General features: G+C 39.6%; 1 protein-coding gene across 4 annotated transcripts in view; it reads left to right on the top strand.

Moving 5' to 3' along the window:
- LHFPL2 (LHFPL tetraspan subfamily member 2) overlaps positions 1–24,210 on the top strand; it is a 133,529-nt gene that overhangs the window by 22,563 nt on the left and 86,756 nt on the right. Inside the window, exons 1-4 of one of the 4 annotated variants that reach the window (XM_041121067.1) lie at positions 11,596–11,733; positions 15,054–15,184; positions 16,210–16,512; positions 22,963–23,181. The exons of 1 other annotated variant lie outside the window; for it this stretch is intronic. The gene's annotated coding sequence lies outside the window, so the exon portion shown is untranslated. Of the gene's footprint in view, positions 1–11,595; positions 11,734–15,053; positions 15,185–16,166; positions 16,513–22,962; positions 23,182–24,210 lie in introns of those variants that run through there. 2 more of the 4 variants (XM_041121066.1, XM_030005831.2) reach the window with 2 other exon arrangements.

Raw genomic sequence — 24,210 nt, 5'->3', positions numbered from 1 at the left:
GGTCAGGCAGCCTGACTTCCTGGGCAGTGGAGGCATTAGGACAGTTCTAATTAATTTTCTGAATTAATTCTTGTTTTAGCTGCAACATAAAAAGAGCATTCCGTGCGAGTTTAAAATACACCAGTAACGGAAAAATCATTCCTTTCCCTGCCAATGACATACAGCAATTAGTGGAATGACAAATAACAGAAAGAGACAGTGATGTGGATGGGTTGGTAAGCTGAATCTGGTTAATGGCAATTTTGAAGTCAAAGCCATCCTGATAGGAAAAATGAATAACTCCCATGGGCATGTCCTGTGTGAAATGTGGCAACTGTCAATAGACGGTCACAGCAGATTATCAGCTCAACATGAGTTCTCAACATAGCAGTATGCTTGGAAAGGACTAGTGCGATTCCTGGGTATTAAAAATGAGGTGCTCTACCTAGAAGTAGAGGTCATATGATGTATTTGGTACTGGTACAACTGCTACTGGAATACCCTGCTAATGTCCATGAATCAAAGACGGTGTTGATTGTGACCAGAGAAGAGCCAGAGAAGTCTATAATGGACTGAGAACTATGCCCTATAGTATATTTATTTGGGTTTGGGTGTCACTAAGAAAGTTATTGGCAATTCTAGAATCAAGATTACACTTTTTTCCCCCTGAAAAATAAACTGTAATTCAACACTGAATTATTTCAGGGAAGTCATACGTCTTGAGTTACATAGCAGTCCTTCCTTTCTAGCTCCATAGGTATGAATCTATTTCATAGAATCACAGAATCATAGAATGGTTTGGGTTGGAAGGGACCTTTAAAGGTCATCTAGTCCAACCCCCATGCAATGAGCAGGGACATCTTCAACTAGATCAGGTTGCTCCGAGCCCCGTCCAACCTGACCTTGAATGTTTCCAGGGATGGGGCATCTACCACCTCTCTGGGCAACCTGTTCCAGTGTTTCACCACCCACATTGTAAAAAATTTCTTCCTTATATCTAGGCTGAATCTACCCTCTTCTAGTTTAAAACCATTACCCCTTGTCTTGTCGCTACAGGCACTAGTAAAAGGTCTGTCCCCATCTTTCTTATAAGCCCCCTTTAAGTACTGAAAGGCCACAGTGAGGTCTGCCTGGAGCCTTCTCTTCTCCAGGCTGAACAACCCCAACTCTCTCAGCCTTTCCTCACAGGAGAGATGTTCATCCCTCCGATCATTTTTGTGGCCCTCCTCTGGACCTGCTCCAACAGGTCCATGTCTTTCCTGTACTGAGGACCTGTATTGGGTCTGGCTGAGATGGAGTTAATAGTCCCCATAGCAGCCCTCATAGAACTGTGCTCTGCATTAGTAGCTAGAGAGGTGTTGATAACACACCAGTGTTTTGGCTACTGCTGAGCAGCACTGGCACAGCATCAAGGCTGTCTCCCCAACATTTTTGCCCCCTCCCTCAATGGCAGGCTGGGGCAGGGCAAGATCTTGGGAGGGGACATAACCAGGACAGCTGACCTAAACTAACCAAACAGATATTCCATACCATATGACGTCAGCCCAGATATAAAAGCTAAGTAAAGGGAGGCGGAAGGGAAGGCATTTTTTGTCTTCCCGAGCAACCACCACGCGTACTGAAGCCCTGCTTCCCAGGAAGTGGCCAGACATCGCCTGCTGATGGGAAGTAGAGAATAATATCATTTGTTTTCTTTGCTTTCGCGCGCGACCTTTGCTTTCATTTTATTAAACTGTCCTTATCTTGACCCACGAGCCTTTTGTTATATTTTCTCCCCCCTGTCCAGCTAAGAAGGGGGAGTGATAGAGCGGCTTTGGTGGGCACCTGGCACCCAGCCAGGGTCAACCCACCACAGGACCCCAGAGCTGGACACAGTAGTTCAGGTGGGGTCTCACCAGAGCTGAGTAGAGGGGCAGAATCACCTCCATCGACCTGCGGGCCACGCTTCTTTTGATGCAACCCAGGATACGGTTGGCTTTCTGGGCCACGAGCACGCATTGCTGGCTCATGTCCAATTTTTCATCCATCACTACCCCCAAGTCTTTCTCCGCAGGGCTGCTCTCAATCCCTTCATCCCCTAGCCAGTATTGATACTAGGGGTTGCCCCAAACCAGGTGCAGGACCCATTTCACTTGCTGGTCAGAAGATTAGCTGTATGTGTAGCTTGTGCGTATTTGCACAGACATCATCTGACAAAACCATGGCTTTCATATGTCATATTCTGGACTGATCTGTGCACCGTACTCATGAACATTGAAGTCCCTGAAGGTGTTACACTTTGAGAGCTCTAGAAAATGTCCTGACAAAAAAAAAAAGTTACTAGTGATTGAAATTGGCTGAGCTGCAGCACTGCTTTCATGTCAGTCAGGATCACCAGTGCATTTCTGGCTGTGCTTTCTACCCTGGTGAGCTTGTTTTGGGATAGTCCCTCCTGTAGCGCAGTCAACTACACATCAATGCAGTATTGCCATGTTTAGCTGACCAGATGGACCCCACTAGTGCTTACCTTGGCAGCAACCTGTGGCCTAGAGTTTTTCCCCCTCACAAGCTTGAACGCTTTTTTGGAGAGTTTGCTTGCATGAAATGATACATTCTTGAAGACCTGGGTATAATTGAGAATTTCTGTAAATCCAGATAATTTCTCTAGATGTATTACTCTTTAATAATAAACTGTGGCAGCTGGGGGACTGCTTTATTTATACCTGCCAAGTCTTATTTCCAGGCTGAAATACCAACATGTGTATTTGATTTCTTTAAAAAAAGATGTCTTCCCGGCTGCAATACACAACTCCTTCAGGACAGAAGGAAAGATACTGTTTTTGGAGCTTTTGTCATTGTCATTCCCTTGTATGTCTGTTACAGGTTCTGGTTTTGGCATTTAGCTGAGCACTTGCCATGTCACTAAGGTTCTATTTGATTTTTAAGTCTTTTCTTTCCAGCATGACTTCTGCTGTTTCACAATAGAACAAAACAAAATATCCAACCCCCAAAAGCAATTAAAATTCTTGTATTTTTTGCCCTTCCCTGCTAAATTAGCTTTGTTTGAGATCCCTTATGGTATAGTAAAATAAAAACAAACCTTGATGTGATGTAGTGCATTGAAGAAAATCCTGTGTACTGAGTTATGCTGTGAAATAAAACCTTTGTAATGTATTGATTTAAATATAAACTTCTAGAGACACATCTGGATACTTAGCTTAAAAAATAGATAGTATAATGCTTTATTAGCTGATGTAACTGATTTCAGATGTTAAAAAAGCAAATGAAAAACATTCCTGAGCAATGTAGACTTACCATTATTTTGCGAAAACAATAGTTTGAAAATAGAGTAAAAATACAAAAGAGAGTAACAATACAAGAGAAAGTAAAAATGCTAGAAATATCAAGCAAGGTCTGCTTTTTAGTTCATGTTATGATTTTTTCAGTCTGAATGTGCAATGAGTTTTATCTAATAAGAAAAGGAGTGAAAAATCAGTTGTTTCTAGCAATTAACTGATCTGCCTGCAGGATGATAATTAAAATGAGTCATGCATGTAAAAGGAAACTGAATCTTTTTCTCCCTTGACTCATTTTTCTTCCATAAATTTGTTTTCAGAATGGCTTGCTTTAAAATTCTGCCAGAAATTGATATACCAATATATTAAGTCATAAAAATGCTGGGTACAACTTCAAAGCAACTCCGTGTACAAATCCCATGTAGAGCCAAAAAATTCAGCACCTGATTTCATGCTACCTGAGCCTGCAATGTTTGTAGAGTTGGTAGAGAACCAGAGATCTCCAAAGGAATGGTGAGGCTTGCAGAATTAGCCCATGGAAAATGTTTCTTCTCTCCTGCCTACCTTTCGAGCGGAGGTACCTGGCTGGTGGGTGCTGCTCATGTCTACCAACCTGGGATACTCTTCTGAGGACAAATAGGTAAGAGATCTGTGCCCTGCCCCATAGTCCCACAGCATATTGGTTGAAGAGGTAGTGCTGTCACCTCCCTTTGCCTGCCATTTGGCAGTGAAAATGGATGATCTGTATTCATATCTCGCTGCAGGCTAGGGGACCTGTGTGTGGTCACCACCTCCGAGTGGTGTGTTCTCACCACCAGGATACAGAATTGTCTGAGGGAGAGGAGTTGGAGGACTTTCCCCTTTTATTGAAGCTGACCCACTCATGTTGAGAGCAAGAGAACCAGGAGGAAGGAGAAAATGGTTGAGGGAACCTGATCCTGTGCGTCTTTTTAGCTGGTGCCTGCAGTCAGAAGTGGTGCCTGCAGTCTCAAGTGGGGAGTTACTGTTTCTGGTCCCTGTGCTTAGGAGCATGACTGGGTTTAGGTGACTTCTTAAATATGTGAACAATGTAAAATGTCGAAAGAGTCTGGGGAATGTAAAGCATCACATCCCTCTCACAATTTAATCAGAATTTTGGGTTGTTCTCTGCGACTGGTGATGAAGGCAGGTGTTGGGCTTCTGGTACAGTTCTGCTTGTGAAGAGCGCCCATGTTTTGGCACCAGTGAAAGGAACTCTCCAGCCCAACAAAAAGCTGTCTGCTGAGCTGTCAACACTGTGGGGTGGGCAGGCAGGCTGGCTGCTGCCACATTGTCTCATTAGACTTGTGTTTCAGAAGCTAACTTCCTCCCAATTCGAATTTTAGGTGCCAGCATAAGCAACTTGATGTTAAGTACACACCTAATTACCGGCTGTGTTTGAAAATTTCACTCACGATATCACCAGAAAAAGGGAATTACATGGCATTTGCTAGTATATTTTGGAAGTATGTGATGTTATGTATCCTTTGTTTATCACCACAAGACATTCCTCATATTCAAGGCTTGATTATTTCCAAGGAGCTGAAAACCAATGGCTCCAGTAAAAATCAGTCAAAGATGTACTGCTCACTATCCCTAACTGCTTTTTATAATAGATCAAAGGGAAGTAATCTTGGTTTTCTTAAACATGCTAGGATTAAAGGTAAAATTCATATATTCTCTAGCATATGTTTTGCTTTTGGTGATTGCTTAAGAATGTTTACTTGGAGCTGTGTTAACGTGTTAATTTTTCCAAAGAGATTGTCAGAAATGGATTTAAAAAAAAAAAAAAGTTTTGTTTTCTAATATTGGTAATCATTTCCTGAAGAAGTATAAGAAAAGACACTGCTTTCTGCTAGCTGAGAAAATGAGATTTATCCAACCATTGACTTCAAATGTTTCGCCAGGAAAATTTTTCAGATTTTTTTTTTCTTTGTTTTTTTTGTTACGTAAGATTGTAAAGACTTTAATTGAGAAAATTGGTTTAAATTAGTTTCTTGGATCATAAAGAATCAGAAATAGCATTCAGACCACCAGGTTCCTAGTTATAATTAAAGTAAACCTTAAAAAAAGTTACTTCATGTCTAAGTGTTGCCATTTGCTAGTGGCTATTGTATATATTTCCATATCAAAGGAAGTGGGCTGCAAATGGTTTTTTTTAAGGGTAACTGGCTTATACTTCTGCAGACCGAAAATGTTAATGTTTAAACACATGGAATCAAGGGGTTAACTTTCTTTAAGTGATTAGCCAGACTGGTTAAATATTTTGCCAATTAAGAAGCAATAGATTTTATCTGACCCTCTAGAGTGGGGATTGTTAGAGCTTGATCATTTATAAGCTACACTTGATGTAAGGGGCTAATGTTTATTGACTGAACTCTTGGGTTTAAGAGAATTTTTTCTGAACTACAGTGGGGTCTAATTTTATTTCATGTTGTTGCCAGAGAAGGGTTCTGGGTTTTTTTTTTGTGTTTGGTTTTTTTTTCATTCTCCCAAAACATTGAAAATACTTTAAGTTACTGAACTAAAGGTCCATGGAGCTTTGCTTGCTAGAGATGCAGATGACAGATGCACAGACACAGAAATACATATGTATTGGAAGTGCATTAACTTGATTTAAAACCAACTCTTTTGTGGATGGGTTTAAAATCTGGAGTATCTTGTAGACTGTTTGGGATTTATCCTGTATTTACTCAGAACTGAGCTTCACTGTATTTAATAAGTCGTATACTGGCCACATGAGGATTAATTAAAACTATGGTGCTGTCAGATTTTTCTCTGAAACACCTGTAATAGGAGTTTGACATGGAGAGGAGAGCTAGAAAGAAAAGGATCAGGTTAATTTGGCATCTGATCAGGAAAAGGAGTGTGGTGGTGGTTATTTTTTTTTCTTTTGTAAGGAGGCTGGTTGTATCTAGGAGAAAAAAAAGAAATATTTTTCTGGGAAGGTAAGTCTTGCTGTGGTTGGGTAGGAGCAAAGAAGTGGGGCTCTGCTTTTGGCAGAATGGCCTTTTCTTGAGTGTTTTTTCCCTCTTATTTGGGATATTGATCATCTTGAAGGCACATGACTGAAGAATGCCTTCTGACCCAGTGAACTAAAACATCCCACTATTTCCAACAGGATCCAGTGCAGGCAGGTTTCAGGAAGCTTGATGTAGTTAACAGAGTGCCACTGAACTTGATGAGTTTTGGCTAGCAGGTGGGTCATGGCATGTGTGTTGCTGGACTGAATGCTGTTATCCTACTTACACAGTTTTTGTTAATGTGCCTGTTTTTCTGTGTAGTATGACTTCATACATTTCTGTTACTCCCAGAATTACAGGAATCTTTGTGTCTTTATCTCATCTGTTACAAGAACTATTGTATTTATATTACCAGCCTCTGTGTGTGTGGGGGGGGGGGGGGGGGTGGTGGGGGGGTGGTGTTGGTTTTGGTGATTTTTTTTTTTTGTAAAATCTCCGCCCTCTTAAGAGACAAGCTTGCCAATTCTCTTGTCTGAAAAAAGATTTCTTTATCTAGATTGGGACAGGGGGTTCCTCCAGTGTCACAATTTACTTTGTTATCGCTTACAAGGATAGCGGTCTGTTTCCCATAAAGTTCAGCTCTTGAAGTTTGTTTTTAGGAGAGAATTTATCTTCAGAGGGTATCCACCCTTGCAGTAGGGAAGCTTGGGTATCAAGTTTAATCTGACATCATTTTGGTGCTCTCCTTTAAGTAGGAGTAATCAGATGGTATGACGCAAGTAATTTTTTGTTTGCTTTTTGGTCATTTGACCATTGAAGAGCTGCTGCTGACGTTCTAAACTGTGGTAAATCGGCAGATTTTTTAAAGCATTGTCTCTCTAGATTTAAAAATCGCACACCAGAAGTGCTTTATCACTTGGGGCATACTTCAAGTGATCAGATATGTGTTCAGATATGGTCAGATAAATTAGTTTGTTAACTGGTGGATAAGTTTAGGCCATTTAAATTCCTGGTCCTTAATTAAGCTTGTAATTCTAAACCACTATTTAAAATACATGTGACATTCTAGGAGATCCTGGATGCTTGCATAGTAGAAGTGAAAGATGCGGGTTTGTGTTTTGTTGTAATGTTAAATATCCTAAAAAAGGTAGGTCAGTAAACCATTAGCAGTTATTATCGTATACTTCAAACTTAGTTTCCTCAAACAAATGAAGATAAGTGGCAGGCACTAGGTATAACATTCCATGGAAGCATTGTATTTTCTAACTAAACTGTGAAAAGTGCATTTGTCCCTGAAAAGGCATAATTTTATGCACACATTTGTAAACTACATCCATTTGTTGGTTACCGCACAAAATAACTGTGAATATGTCTATGTTAAAGTATTTAGGACACATAATACTAGCATGCCCTTATTACTTAATTTACAGATGTTTTATTTTAATGAAATGGTGTGCTATGAACTTAACCATGTTTGTGTTACTCAATAAGAAAATGGTTTTGTTTTGTGTTAAACTGTTGTACCCTTCAGTCAGTTAAAACAAACAAGCAAGCAAGCTAATAACATTTTTAGGTAGGTCTCTCCTAAATCTGAAAGAGTTTCTGTTTATCTTCTGCCATGACTGCAGAAAGCCTGAGTATGAGCAATTACCAAGGCTGAGTCTTTGTTCACTACTGCAGTTCTAATAGAAAGCAGAGATTTCTGGATTCATCAGAAAAAAATAATGGTGTGGGCCAGACTCCCGTCAAATAGTACAAGAAAAAAATATTACAGATGGGGCAAATCAGAGATGTTTTAAAATCCTATAGATGAAGCAACCTTTTCCAATGGCACTTGAAGAGGGCGGTCTTGAGGGCAGCCCAGTGTCTCAGTCCCCCAGAACTGAGCGAGGGCATACGCTGGCTCTGCTTGTGACCAGCCCGGCTCCTCCCCTCTCCCAAACTAACTCAAGAGAAAAAATATCCAGGCTTTTAAACACAGTGTCTTGTTGGGAGGGTCCGTCACATGCTGGCGTAAGGGATGGAGGGAGATGGGACTGTGTGGCCAGGCACAGGGCGGTGGGAGGGGAGGAGGGCAGGAGGGCGAAGGCCTCTGGTGTGTTCCTCTTCGAGTGTGAAGAAGCCTTCAAACTAGTTGGGCTGCTGCTGAAACTGCAGCTTTGGGGTTATATGCAGGCCTCTTTCTTCTACCACATGCTTTCCTTTTGGGTGCAAAAGGGACTACTCATCCTTTGATCAAAGGAGGTCAGTGGATACAGGAGACTATAAGATGTATGTGAGTTTCAGGAACAGATCTCAGTGTTGGCTGCCTGTAAAGGCCATGACATGACTGATATCATGAAACCAGCCTTGTTCCACTTCAGATCAAAGCTTTGCAATCTGCTCCCCATCTTATTTCTGCTTCCAGATAATTGGGGACAAGCACAGCAGGATGCTGTCTGTCTGACACATCTAAATAAATTCTTAATGCGGAGATTCCTCTTCAAAGCATTCCCCCTTCACCCTCCCCAGCAGTTATGTTTTGCAGATGGAAGGAAGCCATTTTGTTTTCACAACTTCTGTCGTTACCGTTTGATTCTCCCCTGGGTATCTCTTTTTCCAGGATTACAGTAGCAGTAATGTTAGTTTTTGAAAGAGGAAAACGAGCTGGTCTGTTCCTGGAAATCGGAGTAGTGCTTTATGCAACAAGGAGAGCCGTGGTGCTGTGGCCCCTCTACGTAGGACTCTGGATTGAGGAGTGACTGGGAGACGTGGCACTGGCCACACTGAGATGGGTGTTTCCAGGTTCAAGGCCATGCCCTAAAAAAACATTAATGGAAGAGACAGTTGTTGGCAGCGAGAAGTAAGTGATATCACAGAAACAAAGCCTAGCTCCTCCTGAGACCTATCAAAATACTTGCTGTTTTGCAGAGACATACTCAGTGGTTGAGTTACTTATCTGGTGACTGTGGATGTCTCCCTTCCGCATCTTTATCTGCTGTGGGGACCATCTGCTTCTGCATCTGTTGGTGGTAGAGAGCAACTTCTGTTTGAAGGCATTTTCCTGATTCAGTTCAGGTGAAGGGCATTCAAGGGTCTGCTCCATTTACCTGCCACTCACTGAGGTGTCACACTGCTCCTGCCTACATGAATAGCTGGCATGTGGTGGTGACTACGTCAATACTTGTTATGAAAGCTGCAGTTATTCCTGACCTGCAGAGAGATTCCCCTGTGCAAGGGGAATCAAAGTTTCCTGTTGCTTTGTGAACTGTCCACACACTTCTTGTGTTTACATGAAGGAAGATGGACTGGTGCTTGTGTGACAGTGCCAGCAGGCAGAGTGGCTCTCACAGTCGGATGGAAGTATGTAGCGCATTATGAGTCCTGCCAATGAGTTTGTGATAAGTCTGTTTGCATCTGGAAACCACTAATGATAATCCCTTTCTGCCAGCCAGTGTGTGAGGACACAGTGGGAAGTGGTGGGGTTTTTTGCCCTTTTTTTTTGTTAGTTTGTTTGTTTTTTAAGGCTGTGTTTGGATAAGATTTTTGAAATTTTTCCCATCATTTCAGTGGTCACCCATAATGGAACAAAAGATAGGACTGAGAGAGTGGCCCTGACGCTGTTTTTGTACGTTTGTGGCTGGAAAACTTGTTGCTGTTTCGTTTGTTAAACAAAACAACAGAGGCTTTGCAAATGCACCTTGGCAGAGGCAGTTTCCTGGTGAATAGCAGGCTTCCATCTGGGTTTGTGTGGATTTAAAGGGAGTGTTTGGATGTTGTGGTACATTGCTGAGCTAGGCTTCAGAAAGATGTCAACAAGTGTTGTACTGGTTTATGTAAAGTCCAGCAGTTAAATACTGTGTTAAACATGTGGAGCATAACCTTAATGACTTTTTATGAGAGTTTTGGGCAAAAGTATGATGATATTATACTGATGATATTAACATACACAAGAAAAGTATTCTTTGTAAGATCCCAGCATTAAATGGTTCCTTAAGGTACAAATATTATTCCAGCCCTGCAGTTTATAGATTGTGACTTCATTTCTCGCAACACTGTATTAAAATGTCTTGCTGTATCTTGAGATCTACTGCATCTCCACTGGGAGATTTTATTTGTATTTGAGAACTTTCCTAGGAAAAATAAATGTTTCTAAATCATTAAACTATTCCTTGTAACTGTCATGGCCATTCACTGTCTTGTATTAATTTGAAAACTGTTTCTCCTTCATTTTAATATCACTATTGAGTCCTTTAGGAACTTTCTGCCCTGAACAGTTGTACCACTTGAGTAAGGATCTAGTTGTCTTGTCAAGTGCTAATTCAGTATTGTGCACTTTTCTTTTTCAGTGTTGGTCCTTATTTACTGCAGATATTATCAGTATATCTAATTTCTGAGGGAGCATAGGAGAGGGAGAAAAGTGGAGGGGAAAAGAGCAGACGAAGGAGGGATGATGCTCATTTACAGTGTGCCGTATGTCCACACTGGAAGACTTTCTCCGCTCTGCTTCCTGGAGGCACAGGTCCCATTCTAAGGCATCTGTGGACCTTGAAGTAAGGAAAAAGGAAAACTGTAATGTTTGCCTGAAGCTTTATTTTCTTTAAAGGATATGTTTGCAACAACTAAGTCAGCTTAGTTAATCTTGCTAAAAAGTGGAAATTGACCTTCTAGAGTTTGAATTTGTTACTAGGTAGATCATAGCCTGTTTTGCAGAATGAGAAACTAATTGAAGTATGCTTAAAATAATCTACAATTTAGGAAAGTGTCTCTTACTGGAAAATACAGGGCTTATGTAATGTAATACAGCTTCACAAAAAGCTGGTCCTGATTTCAGCTAGGACAGAGTTAATTTTCTTCTTAGTAGCTGGTACAGTGTGTTTTGGATTTAGTGTGAGAATAATGTTGATAACACACTGATGTTTTAGTTGTTATTAAGTAGTGCTTATTCTAAGTTAAGGATTTTTCAGTTTCCCATGCTCTGCCAGCAAGCAGGTATACAAGAAGCTGGGAGGGAGCATGGCCAGGACAGCTGACCTGAACTAGCCAAAGGGATATTCCATGCCATAGAATGTCATGTTCAGTATATAAACTGGAGGGAGTTGGCTGGGAGGGGCCGATTGGTGCTCAGGCATCAGTCAGTGGGTGGTGAGCAATTGCATTGTGCATCACTTGTCTTTTTTTGTTTCTGTTTTTTTAATTATTATTTTTATTTTTAATTTTATTTTTATTTTATTTTATTATATTCCTTTCCATTACTATGATGATTATTATATATTTTTATTATTATTTTATTATTATTGTTGTTAGTATTACATTCTATTTTACTTTAGTTATGAAATTGTTCTTATCTCAACCCATGAGTTTTACTTTTTTTTTTTTCTGATTCTCCTCCCCATCCCACTGGGAGGGGGAGAGTGAGCGAGTGGCTGCATGGTACCTACTTGCTGGCTGGGCTTAAACCATGGCAATGAGGAAAGTGACCAACCATATTAACAGATTTGGATACAAGTGAAAAGCAGGTATTTCAGATTCAATTTTCCTTTGTGGCAGGTTTAACTCTTGTTCCATTGCTTAACTGCGAAGAATTTGATTCGCTGTTACCTTTTGACTTTTCTACCTGCACTCTTACCCCTGCTCAATCTGTGCTGTCTGTGGCTTCAGGCTATTCCAGGCTTCAACACAGATGAGAAAGCAAACAGCCCCTGCCATCCAAAACTAAACTAAAACAAAGCCCCTCTAAAAGAGTTTTCCTTGCCTTTTTTTCCCCTGCTGTGACATACATACTCTGTCTTGGGATTTGAGATATTCTTTATTCAAGTTTTATATACTGTTCCTAGCCAGCAAACTTCAAAGGACTAAGAATTAATGCATGATTAATTGCCTTTGCTAGTTAGGTGGGACTGAACTATATCTTTATGGGATGTGAAAAGAAAAAATGAGTTTACTTTATGGCTTCAAAAAGGGGAATGATTTTGGTAAGGAGAACTTTACATCCAGTGCCTGGAAAGTTTCCAGAAATATTTGGGAGGCACAGATAAATTTTTGAAGTGAAAGCTTGGAATTCAAATGTTGTATAAAAGCATACTTCCTATCTGTAATACACATACACTTCGTCTTTTGAGAACTTTATTCTTGCTCCTTCCCAAGCTTCTTTATTTTCTTTTCTGTCCTGGACCGTCACCATTCTCTGTCTTTGTGGTCCTTGAAAAGAGGAAATGTGGATGATAGTGTTCTTCAACAAAAACTGGTGAGGTTTTCACAGGGTAACATGTCAGCCTTCATCTTGTAAAGTTATATCATGTTGAGAGTCTTTTGCTTCATTTGGGATTTGCTTAGTTTTAAATCCCAACAATGACTTCTGAAGGTACTCCAGGGTGTATGTTTTCAGGGTGCCCTCAGTTACTAGCAGTCAATCTTGGTTTAGAAGCTTATTCTCAATGGGGCAAACTTTACAGTAGGGCACAGGACACTGGCACTATCTTGTTGTTTAAAAAGAGCCATTTGTTTACTTCTGGAAAATGTGGGAACTGTGAAGGAGCCAGTGTTGCAAATTTGCCGTAATCAAAACCCAATGAGACTTATTGTTAGGAAAAACAAACCCCAAACATATACTACTGAAATAAAGTTTTACAGATGGGCCTGGTGACATTATTTTTAGACATGTAAATTGGTTGAGTGTTATCAGTAACACTTTCTTTTACTTGTACTGCAACCAATACTTTGCCAATTTTTCTGCTGAGCCACTTAAAGACTACATTAGGATGTTTTACGGATAATTCTTTTTCTGTCTAGAACTTCTGTTTTCAAGATCTACAGATATGAAATAAATCATTAAAAAATAAAAATTGATTTTCTTCAACAGTAGAGAAGCAATGCAGTATGCTGTCTGTTAAACAGATTTATAGAGAAGATCATTGGAGGCTGCTGAGCATAGCTCTAGAAAATCATTATACAAATATAAGCACAGTCTTTTTCAAGCTTTATGGATCACCTACTTTTAAAATAGGCCCCAAGAGTAGAAAAATTGCAGATTAAGGAGTAGTGTACTCTGTGTTTCTGTGTCTTGAGTTCTGATTTTCCCAAAGCTCTGTAGAGATTACAAGCAGTAAACTGACAGTATTTTGGTTGCTATGAACAAATAAGGAATTTGAAAATACAGAAACAAGAAAGCAGCAATTGATCCTGGTGTTAAACAGGAACATCTGCCTGGAGTTTCAAAGGCAGCTAGCTATCAGCTAAGGCAGATTTTCTGGCTGGCTGTGTAAGGATTGTGTGAGCTTGTTGTGTCTATATTGAAGCTACTATTGTTCTCCTGCTGTGAAATGACAGATGGTTGTGTCTATCCTGAGAGATCTGCGACTTTTGGCTGACTTGTGCTTTCCGAATTCATGCATAATAGAGCTTGCTCTAGTCCTTCAAGACAGAAGAAAAACAAAAATAGAAAAAAAACCAACACAAATGAAACATATGGTGCCAGGCTGTATTGTGAAATCAAAAGTATTCCTTTCTTCTTTTTGAAGACAGATAGGTTATTTTTCTGAAGGGGAGCTATCAGCTTTTGGTTTATTTTTGTAAGGTTGTTACATATCCACTTCATATGTATGTATATAGTTTGCTTTGCCTTAGATAAAAGAAGTTATGGTGCTATTCTAGAGTACTCACATAGACAACCAGTACTAAAACTGGGATCTTGAAAAAAATAATGATGAAGGAGACTGAATTTATTGAGACGTCGGGAGGGGAAGGTGTATAATCCACATGAATTAACATGTCATTAGAAACATGTTAATTAGTTTTCTAATGACGTGAGTTTGCATTACTTCATATGTAGCATGGATGTATGTTAGTTGGGGTAATAAATACATTTTATGTATTTGAAAACAGGGTTTGTGTGGCAAAATCTTATTAAAAACATTCATCTCTATTCAGCTCAGATAAATGCTTTTTTGTCTTTAACTAAATGATACTAGCATTAAAAAGGAGAAGGAATTAGCACTGGTTTTGTAACATCTATAGGAAAAGTACTACTGAATTCTTTGGGATCACTGTTATGAAGTAAAACTAGATGCCAGTGCTCACTCTTCAGTTTGCTGTTGTTTAGTTCAAACACTGGCATTTTTGCTTCTGTGATGTTTCCTCTGCAGGTTTGTGAATTGTTAAGGTCTGCTAAGGCAATCTGTTAGTCAAGTATGCACCACTGTAATTGTTTAAACTGGGAGCTATAAACCATCCTTCTAGACTGAAGCGTCTGTTAAACAAACAAATACATAATGAAGAGCTATATATTGTAGAAGGGGAAAACATGGAATGGGCTGTGGGTCAAGGCACCATTTTTCTTTTCTGGGATGTTTTGTTGTCATATGAATAGTAGGTGCATATTTTAAAATTACTAGAAAGACTGCTATTAATTTAGTTAAATATTTGGCTTGCCTTTCCTCATGCTGTGCTTCAGACGGGTGTGTTACAGCTCATCCCTGTGTTACCTTTGGTTCTGTACAGAATAGTTGAAGGAAACAGATGAAGCAGTGTGACGTGTATCTATTACACAGACACACCTGGACACACAGTGACGTATCAGTGGAAGCACATTGATCCTGAACAAAGGATCAGTTAGAGTCAGCCAGTCAGTATGTCTCTCTTTTTCTTAAACTAGTAAGAGACTGTCCAATCTAATTCATTCAACTGCCACGTTCTGTGGAAAGTGATTTCTTTCTGCTAATACATAACTTTATAAATCAAGAAGAATTTGTTCAATTCAGTACAGTGTATTTGAAGTCCAGTATAGGTATTATAACCTTGATCCTGTTCACTAAAATTTTGATTCTAATCCCAGTGGAAGGATTCCTGCTTACCTAAATTGATGTTTGCCAGTGTGGATCAAGAGTCCTTGGCAGTTGTGTTTCTGAATGACTCTAAGATGTCATGGTAAAGGCATTGTTGACTTCAGCCAAGTCTTTGTTGAACGATAAGGTATAAATACTTACTGCTAGCAAAAATTATTTCAAATTCTGAATTTAATTAATGAAAAGTGGACATTTGTCTGGAGTAAGGGATAAGAAATGTGCTGATCCAGTCCTCCTTCATCCATGTATATTATTGTGGTTCTCTCTAGTATGCTAGGATTCAGTTCAGTTCTTCTAACTGGGTTTTGGGTAGGTCTTTCAGCAGCTGTAGCATTCTACTGTCTGATGAGATACATCACTGTATTGCCAGCATACATAAGATGTGAGACCTTGCACTTTCTTGAGTCCCATATATGCATTGAACACAACAAACTTAAATTGTGCAGTAACTCTGCACAAGTACTATCACAGGCCCCAAGCTGATCAAGCTGAAAGTATGGATATCTTACTGATGAAAGGGTACTGGTAAAGGGAGTGACTCTACTATTATACTTTCTGGGCTACAGATAGGTTTGAAGCTACAATACATGTGTTAACCTAACTCAGCATTTGGAGTGGCAGCTAGCATTGATGGAGAATGGAACCAGTGTGCATAAATGCCAGAAATTATCCATGTTGAGTAAATGGGGGACATAGTTTTCGATGGCTGTCTCTTGCTCTTGGTTTTCTTTCTCTTTAAAAACTTCCTTCTCTTTAATTTTTCTTCTGTTAATTAAAAAAAAAAAAAGATGAGAAGCACCTTTTGATGTGCCTTGAAGGCTAAACAGGTTAGTGTGACCAATATTTAAATTAGTGCACATATGATAGGGTTGTTTCTGGCAATACTGACAAGCTGCTTTAACTGATTAGTGCGTAACAACACACATTAGTGGAGTAATGCCTTCTTCATGTGTTGAATCCAGTGTTCAGCCTACCTTCCAGGTAACCTGCCATTTCCATTTATTTCAAGGCACGTACAGGAAAAAAGATTGCCTTCTTGCTATTCCTACTGCGTTCTCTGTGTCCTGACAGGCTGTCAGAATGGCTTGTGTCTTTTCTGTCCCTGACAGGGTGAGCTGCCTCCCAGTCTCATGGAGAATTTCTTAACCACAGGTCTTTTTAGGCACTCACATTTTGGGAAACTTGGCAGGAAAGAGACAGTGCTGACTACAATTGAGAGCTAACAGGGGACTTCCATTAGCACAATAGCCTGCTATAGCAATAAGGAGTGCCTCAGACTGGAACGATGGAGACACTGGCTTCCTGTGCTTTCCCAGCGGTGCAGCTGAAGGCAACACCCGAGGAGGCCTCTGCTTACCAAATCTGGCTGAAGGGGTTTACTAAGTTGTTCAGAAGTGCGTTGTTAAGCATCTGTTAAACCAGTCTGTTTTATTGCCTCTCAACAGGCTTTTGAAGGTAAGCAATAAGGTTAGTGTCTCAGGCTCTTTTTTTCCTACTATCTTTTTTTTTTTTTTTTTTTTTTTTTTTTTAAACATTTGAACTACTGATATCCCCTCAGGCAGCAAACTAGGGAAAGTCTTTTATGTAGATGGTGAGGAGTCACCCTTAGTAAAGTCCACTTTTCATCATTTTCCTCTCTGTCCTCTCCAGAGACCTCAGCATACTATTTAAGCTCCTGTGTAATTAACTTACCTTGCTGTTTCACCGATTGTAATAGCTTAGTGTGCTCAGGTAAGAACTGGGACGTTGCTAAACTGAAAAGTCAGCATTATCCTTCTCCTCTTTGTCAGGGAGTCTTTAGTGTGACTCTTTGGAGAGTCTTTGGGAGGACAGAAGGAGATTCTTAGGGGACTGGGGAAGGGCAAATGTAAAAACTACACTGCTTACTTCTTTCTTTCTATATATATATGTTTTTTTTTTTAAAGGTTCTGGAGAGAATGAAGGGAATTGTAAGCCAGTCAATAAAACCTTAAAGAGGAAAGGAATTATAAGCCGGTCAATGAAACCTTAATCCCCACACATTTTTTTAACAAGTTATTAAACTGTTGCTTTATAAGCCCCTCTGGGATAATAAAATTGATAAGCAACCGGTATAAATTTGTCAAGAATAAACTGTCAATTTTAATTTCCTTCTACTTGGCTAGCCTGGTAGATAAAAGATGAGTGGTAGATGGATGAGGTATCTTGACTTCATTATTTTTCTCATGCAGTGACTGCATGTGATATTCTTGACTATCTCACACATCATTCATAGAAAATGGCTGGGGAACTCCATATGAAATGGCTGTAAAGTGAACATACAGGTGGTTGAGAAAAAGTCTCCAAGTGTCGTTAATGGCTCACTGACAGCTGAGAGGGCATTTCTCATAGGTCCAGTGTATCTTCTGTTTGGTTTTGTTCTGTATTTTTATTAGGCACTTGGCTAGTAGAATACAGAAAATGTATTTGTGGACAGTAGCAAGCTGGGATGTTACATTAGCATGTTGAAATTCAAGACGACTTTGGAGTGATGATGGTAAATGACTTTCAAACTGTGGTCTGCAGACCCTTTGAATCCACTGGTTGCTTGTAAGGAGTCATGAAGGGTAACTAACAAAAGCAAGCCTATTATCAGTAGGCCTAAATTCGCTACACAGACTCCTATGCCTCAACTGGAAAATTCAGAGAGGTTCCCACGTGGGGAAAAAAGTTAGTTGAAGAGAAGTTGTTTTGACAATTTGGAGAAACAGTCCAAACACAATGAGTTGAAATTCCAAAAGGTAAGCACAACTTACTAGGTTTTGCATATGTGTTGAAAGAGGAATAAAAAGCTAAAGTAGTCTAGCCAACGAAAACCTGGGGTTTATAGTTGAAGGACAAATATAATCTGAGATGTATGAAAAAGGAATGTCACACATAAGGGGACATAGCTGTTACTCTCTGCTTAGCACTAATGAGATCTCGGGTAGAGGACTCTGTATAGCAGCTGTAATAAAGTGCTTTGATAATATGACCTGCAAGAAAATTTTGAAGGAAGTGACTTTGTTCGTTTCATATGAAAAAAGTTAGGGTTGTGGGAGAGATGTCTCATGAGAATTGAAAAGCTTCATAGGAGATATTGTCTTCCATTAGAGGAGGGCACAAAAAAAAGTAGTATGACTTGGTATGAATAGTAGAAAAATAAGAACTGTCTTAGGTATGCAAGTGTCAGTGGCAGCTGCCTAGTACCCTGCATCTATTATGTGATTAAGCCCTCTACATATTCTCAATAACTTGTTTGTGTGCATAGTTAGGGACTAAAATAGATGATTAAAGATGTTGTGGACTAGCTTTTGACATTAGAGGTTTCCAGAGACAGGTTAGACACAAAAAAGTCTCAAGGAGGATCTAACTATACTTGTTTGTATCTCATAATAGGAATTAGATAAGATGATCTTTTGAAGTCTCCTGTAGCTCCTCCTGTAGTTTTACGAGTATAGGAACAACCTGAGTTAAGGGAAGCTTAACAGGCTCTTGAAACAAGGTGTAGCCTCACAGGAATGAGCGTTCATGTGGAAAATCTTATGCCAGAGAGCAGTAAGGTGGTATATTTTTTCACTGGACTTGCTTGTGGCCAGAACCAACAGGAAGATATTAGTAATCATGGGAGTAGAGTTAACTCTGTCTAAAGAAGACAGAGGCATTCTCAGCCATTTGGACCAATCTGTAAGTTTTGTTTCCCCTTCATTTTCCTTAATAACAAAAGTAGTTTTGCCAAAACTGTTGTCCACTTGATTTCGTTTTTGTTTACTAGAAGGAACAGGTTTCCATATGTCACCTAACTGGGCATCAGGGAATCTCAGTTGCTACAGGCATCCAAGTCAAGCTAGTTTTCCAGGCTGAACTATTATTGTCATTCCTGATGGCTGTTGGGCATAGCAGCGAATAGAATTTGGGCAGCATATTCTGTCCAAAAGAACCAAATCCTATTTCATGACAAACAGGTTATGACAAAATTAAATCTTGGTCTGTTTGTTGTTTTCCCCATGGAAAGGATATCAGATTTAATATCACCCTCATTTTTAGAAAAAGTTGTGAAAAATTCCTCTGTACCTAATTCTTCTTGCATTATCACTTAAGCAATATGTACCATGACACTAAAAAGCAAACAAACAAACAAACCCCCCAAACACCCCATTCCTGTGTAGGTGGATTTGATTGGCCAGTTTACAGACTTCCAGATAAATCTGAAGGGACTGTAGATCATGATGGAAATTTAATAGTTAACCAAAAGAAAAGTAACATTTAAGACACGAAGGGAACAGAAATCTTGGCCTAAATGACATCTTACTCCTTATACTGGGCAGGATCTATGTACTGTGCTGGGGCATTCCTCAGGTACAGGGTCCACCTGTCCAGTCTTGGTTTCCACTGAATTAGAAAAGCTTTTTAAAAGTGGACCAACATATAACCTCTTTGTAGAATACAGCCTTGGATTTTAAATCTGGTTGTACCAATTAGGTTTTCCTGTCTGAGAGTTGGCCATGGATTATGGCTTGTTTCCCAGCAGCAAATGAAATCATACATATAAGAGAGGTAAAATAATTTTTCTCATTTGTAATTTTTGTTTCTCACAATAATTATACATGACCCTGCCCAAATCTGTTGTATCTTAAATTATATCATACTGTTTGCAGAAATGGTGATTCATGCTGTTTGTGAACTGGGAGGGGAGTAAGAGTCTAATGCCTGCATATATTTTGTGCCTGTTGGTTTGTCTGCCTTCATCTGATATTTGGCATGTCTTCCAGTATTTCATGAGAAGAATAGCCATGTTCTGGTCAGGCCAAGTGTCCGTTTAGTTCCGTACTCTCTCCGAAGGCAGCTACTAAAGATGCTTGGGGAGAAAAATGTAAGAAATGCATGAAGTGCATATATAGTGATTCTTTCCCATGGTTAGGTCCCTTAATTAGTGTTTTAGGGACCTCCTTAGCTAAAGGTTGCACCCAAGCATTTGTGTTTTAAATAACCAGCAATGAGTCTGTCATTCAAGAATTTAGTTCTTTTTTGAGTCCATTTGTGCTTTATGTGTGTCCAATGTCTTGCTGCAATGATTCCATAATTCAAGTATAAATTGTAAAGAAAAAGCATTTCCTAAAAGATGTTACAGATCTACCATTTAGTGAGCTGCCCACTAGTTTTTGTTGTAAGAAATGGTTCCCTGTTGACTTTTCCACACATCAATCGTTCTACCAGTGCCTGTGCTCTTCTTGGTGATTTTTCTTCTTTGCTGAAGACTTCCAGTTGGTTTGGTCGTGGAAGGTTTGACAGTGCTCTGATGGAAGAGTCAGTCTCACAACACTGTGAAAGCACTGCCATCCACTTTGTGGCCAAGGCACTGAATTTTTTTACTTTACTACCAGTAAAACTGAGCTAAGATTTCTTTACTAACCAAGGTTCTGTGAAGACTGCTTACTGCCTATGTTCATATATTGTGGGTTAGATGACATGTATAAATTAAGGAGGAACCAAATGTAGTTCTGGAAATTATGATAACTTCCGCAAGTAGTATATTACTGAAGTTTCTCCCTTTGTATGCTGTACATAGTCATTAATGGTGGCTACTATTATTTGATGAAAGATATTTCCACAGGCATTTTTGTTGCTAAAAGCACCTGTAATAGCTCTCTTTTTATGGTTTCTCCTTTTATTTTTATGTGCAAATATGAGAACAATGAAGGCAATCTTATTATAGCACCTTACTTTGTTTCAAAAACATGTTGATGAGCAGCTGGCGAGGCTGAGAAACAAGATGTCATGTAAAATTTCAGTTAAATAGGAACAAAATTGCTTTAGAATTTAAAATAACAAACACTTGGTTTTTGTTCCAAAGAAAATCGTCCATTTACCCGACTGTGAATTGGATCTGAACTGTGACCCAATCTGTTGAGCCTGTAAGTGGATTCTCTCCAAGTGCCCTGGCAGTCCAGTTGTGCCTCTCTCTTTGCCCATCAGCCAACCATATGTGCCTGTCTATGGTTTTATCAAATGCTCTGTTACTCCTCTTCTGGCTATGGTGCACCTTTATGGCCTTGCACAAAAGAGTGAGGGTATATTTGGCATATAGTAGTGGAAAGGACAGTATGGTTATAGTGTTGTGGCAGGTTTGCGACATGTAGTAGGGCTATGTGATGCGGAGGATTAGGGAGCAGTGAGTAGTGGGAAGGGCTGGGCATTGCAGTGCTGCTAAATGCGAGCATGTTGAGCATGAGGCCGTGGGTGGTGGTAGGAAGTTCAGCAGAGAGGCTGGTGGGATGTGGTCCATGTGGCCTGGCAAAGAAAGTATCCGAGTCCTGTTCAGTTGTTCACTTCTGTATTAGGAGGAAATAGCATCATTCTGTGGTATTAGGGGGTAAGGAGCGTGCATAGCACGTAGCCCTTCCTGCCAGCGTCTTCTGTACAGCCTTGTCACAAGGCATTGTCCTCCCCTAGCTGTTAGGTTTCTGGGCTGGGATCTGTAGGTGCTTCTTTCTCTGTATATTTTTTTGCTCAGTTGATTGATTTCAGCCATCAACAGAAAGGTAGACTTCTCAAAGCTAACAGGGTACTTCTACTTTACAAAAATAGGTGGCCAGTTGGAGAAGGGACTGTAAAACATCCTGTCAGAAGTCTTGATCAATTGTGAAGCACAAATCTGGCAAAAATAAGCTTCATTAGTAGGAGAGCTCATGGAAGTACTTGTTTTAATTAGTTTTCCATAGCTGAGGAATTCTTTACCGTATAAGGGTTTATTTCAGATGAAAGTTTTCCATTAGCACACAAACACTATAAATTTTAATTAAAATAGTTCAGACTTCACTCCTTCAAAAGCTGATGAAATCTCTCTCTTTATTTTGTGTGATTTCTTCATATATTGTAATAGGAGCCTTAGTGGTGAGGATTGGATGGATGACTCGTCTGTCCTTACTGCTTGCTAGGTTGCATGGAGGATACTATATATACATGCAGTTTGCAGCTCTATGCTAGAAGTTGCAAGTTTGTGCTAGACCATGTTATTGTCTACTATGTGTTATTTGGAGCTACATACCTAGAAGAACTTGAACTGGGGAAGGACCCTGCTGGAGAGCAGAATAAAGATCAGGTTGGCAAGCAAAAGTTGGGGCCGATATGTGGCCTGAGATGAAATCCCAAACTTAAGAGAAAATGTTTTATGGGTTTTTCCTCTGCACATTTGTCAATGTTGTTTTGAGTTACAGAAGTCAAAAGCAAACCACAGGTTTTGGCAGGTAGGCTTTCTAGCCTAGTGATCATAAATGATGACTTAAACATGTTTTTTAAAATAAATTGCTTGTACTATTATCTAATAACTCATACTATGTTTAAGTTAGATTATTACAATCCCTTGGCTCTTCTGTATTTTAAAGTGTAAAATGTCCCTTTTCTTTAGAAACAGAGAATTCTGTCTGGCAAGGTTTATAAGCCCAATACATCAAATTTAGTGTAGAATTAAAACTGTATTTAAGTAGTGTTTCAAAATTAAATTGTTCTATAGTAGCCAGTAATAGCTTAAAGTTATTCCCACTGACACAAGCAGGAGCAGTTGAATTAAACCAGTGTTTAGCACTTTTTAAAAATTTGCTTTGAATATATAACATTTTTGTTGTTGCTTTAGTGATTTTTTTTTTTCTTTCATAGCCAAGTGATTTCATGTTATAATCTTATATTTTCTTTGCTGTTGATAAATACAGTCAAAGAGCAGTGGTTTGGGTAGGGGGGTTCTTTGTAGCCTTGTTTCTAGGCATTGTTCCAAAGTACGCAGCTAAAATGCCTTATAGGTTTTGTTTAGAGCAGGGCTTTTAATGCAAAGATCACCACTGAGGTTTTTTGATGCAGTTTTGCAAATACTTCATTCTTGTTTCTTCCTTCAAACTCAACATTACATTTCAGTGGTGGAGTGTGGCTGTTAAAAATACGTGTGATTGTCCTGCATGCTGCACTTTGAAGAGGACCAGAGAACTTCTGAATTTTTTCTGAACATGTGACGCTTTTGGAGAAGTCTGGTAATGAGAGAAAGGGAGAGGACACAAGAATTAATTGTGTAGGAGGCTCAAGAGATCATCTTGCTGCAATGAACGTGAAACAGAGAGCTTCCTTTGGATTATTTTGGTAAGGTTGTACCCTCATCTACTCCTCAGTGCCCATGACTGAAGTTTATGATGCATGGTAGATGCCTTTAGGCGGAGAATGAGCAGCCAGTTTTTCATTAATTTGTAACAGAGAGACTGGTGGGAACATTGTTCCATGCTGTGGAGAGCTTGTAGTGAATTCCTTCAGCATTAAGCAAGCTAAAAATAATACTCTAGAAAATGTATGCTTTAGCCAAACCCTTTGTTTTCTGAACATCCATTTGAACAGGGGTTAAAACTATGCTAGGAAAATAAAAAGAGCAAGGAGTATCCTTCCCCCTTTTTATTTTAATCTTAAAGCTATTAAGCTGTTGAATACATTTAAGTAAAGATTTTAAATTGGTTAGTAATGCATATATAGGAATGACTTGGGGAATTTGTGTATGTGCAATTTAAAGATTCTGTTGGAAAACTTGTATGGTTTTGTAAGCTCTTTGTATCATTGTAACTATTTTTATGTCCCCTTCCTCCATGTTGGTTCTGCAAGGGGACTGGGGTGGATGAGCTAGCCCATCTGTGAATAGATGAGTTGCTGAATCCAACGGCTCCCAGTAGGCAGAGCTAACTAAGAGTTGCATGCTAGATAAAAGCAGTTTCCTTAGCTGCTGTTTGGAGTCATAAAGTTTCAAGAAATTTTAATTTCCACAGGAAGGGGAACAAAGATAAGAGCCATTGGTACAGCCATTTAAAAAATGTGGTGGAATGGGGCATGGAGGGAGAGTTGCCAGCGTGGGGAGAGAGAACAGCTGTTGGAGGGAGCAGAGATGTAGCTGAGGGGCCAAACACAGCTGAAGGAGGCTGGTTGCAAGGCAAAAGGAAAAATTCCAAAAAGCAAGCAGGGCATCTTGGGTACGCACGGATTTCTTTATCAGTCCTCATATAGATTCAAGTACTGGGGGAACCAGAGGCAGCTGGTTGTCTGTAGAGGCTTTAATATTGCTGTGAAAATAGAATGCATTTATATTACTTTTAAAGTAAATTTTAAAAATGTAGGTCTGTATGTCTCTTC

This window comes from Aquila chrysaetos, chromosome Z, assembly GCF_900496995.4.
Source record: "Aquila chrysaetos chrysaetos chromosome Z, bAquChr1.4, whole genome shotgun sequence".
Taxonomy (NCBI): domain Eukaryota; kingdom Metazoa; phylum Chordata; class Aves; order Accipitriformes; family Accipitridae; genus Aquila; species Aquila chrysaetos.
Note: the sequence above shows the minus strand (reverse complement) of the source record. Positions and strands in the feature narration are given on the sequence as shown.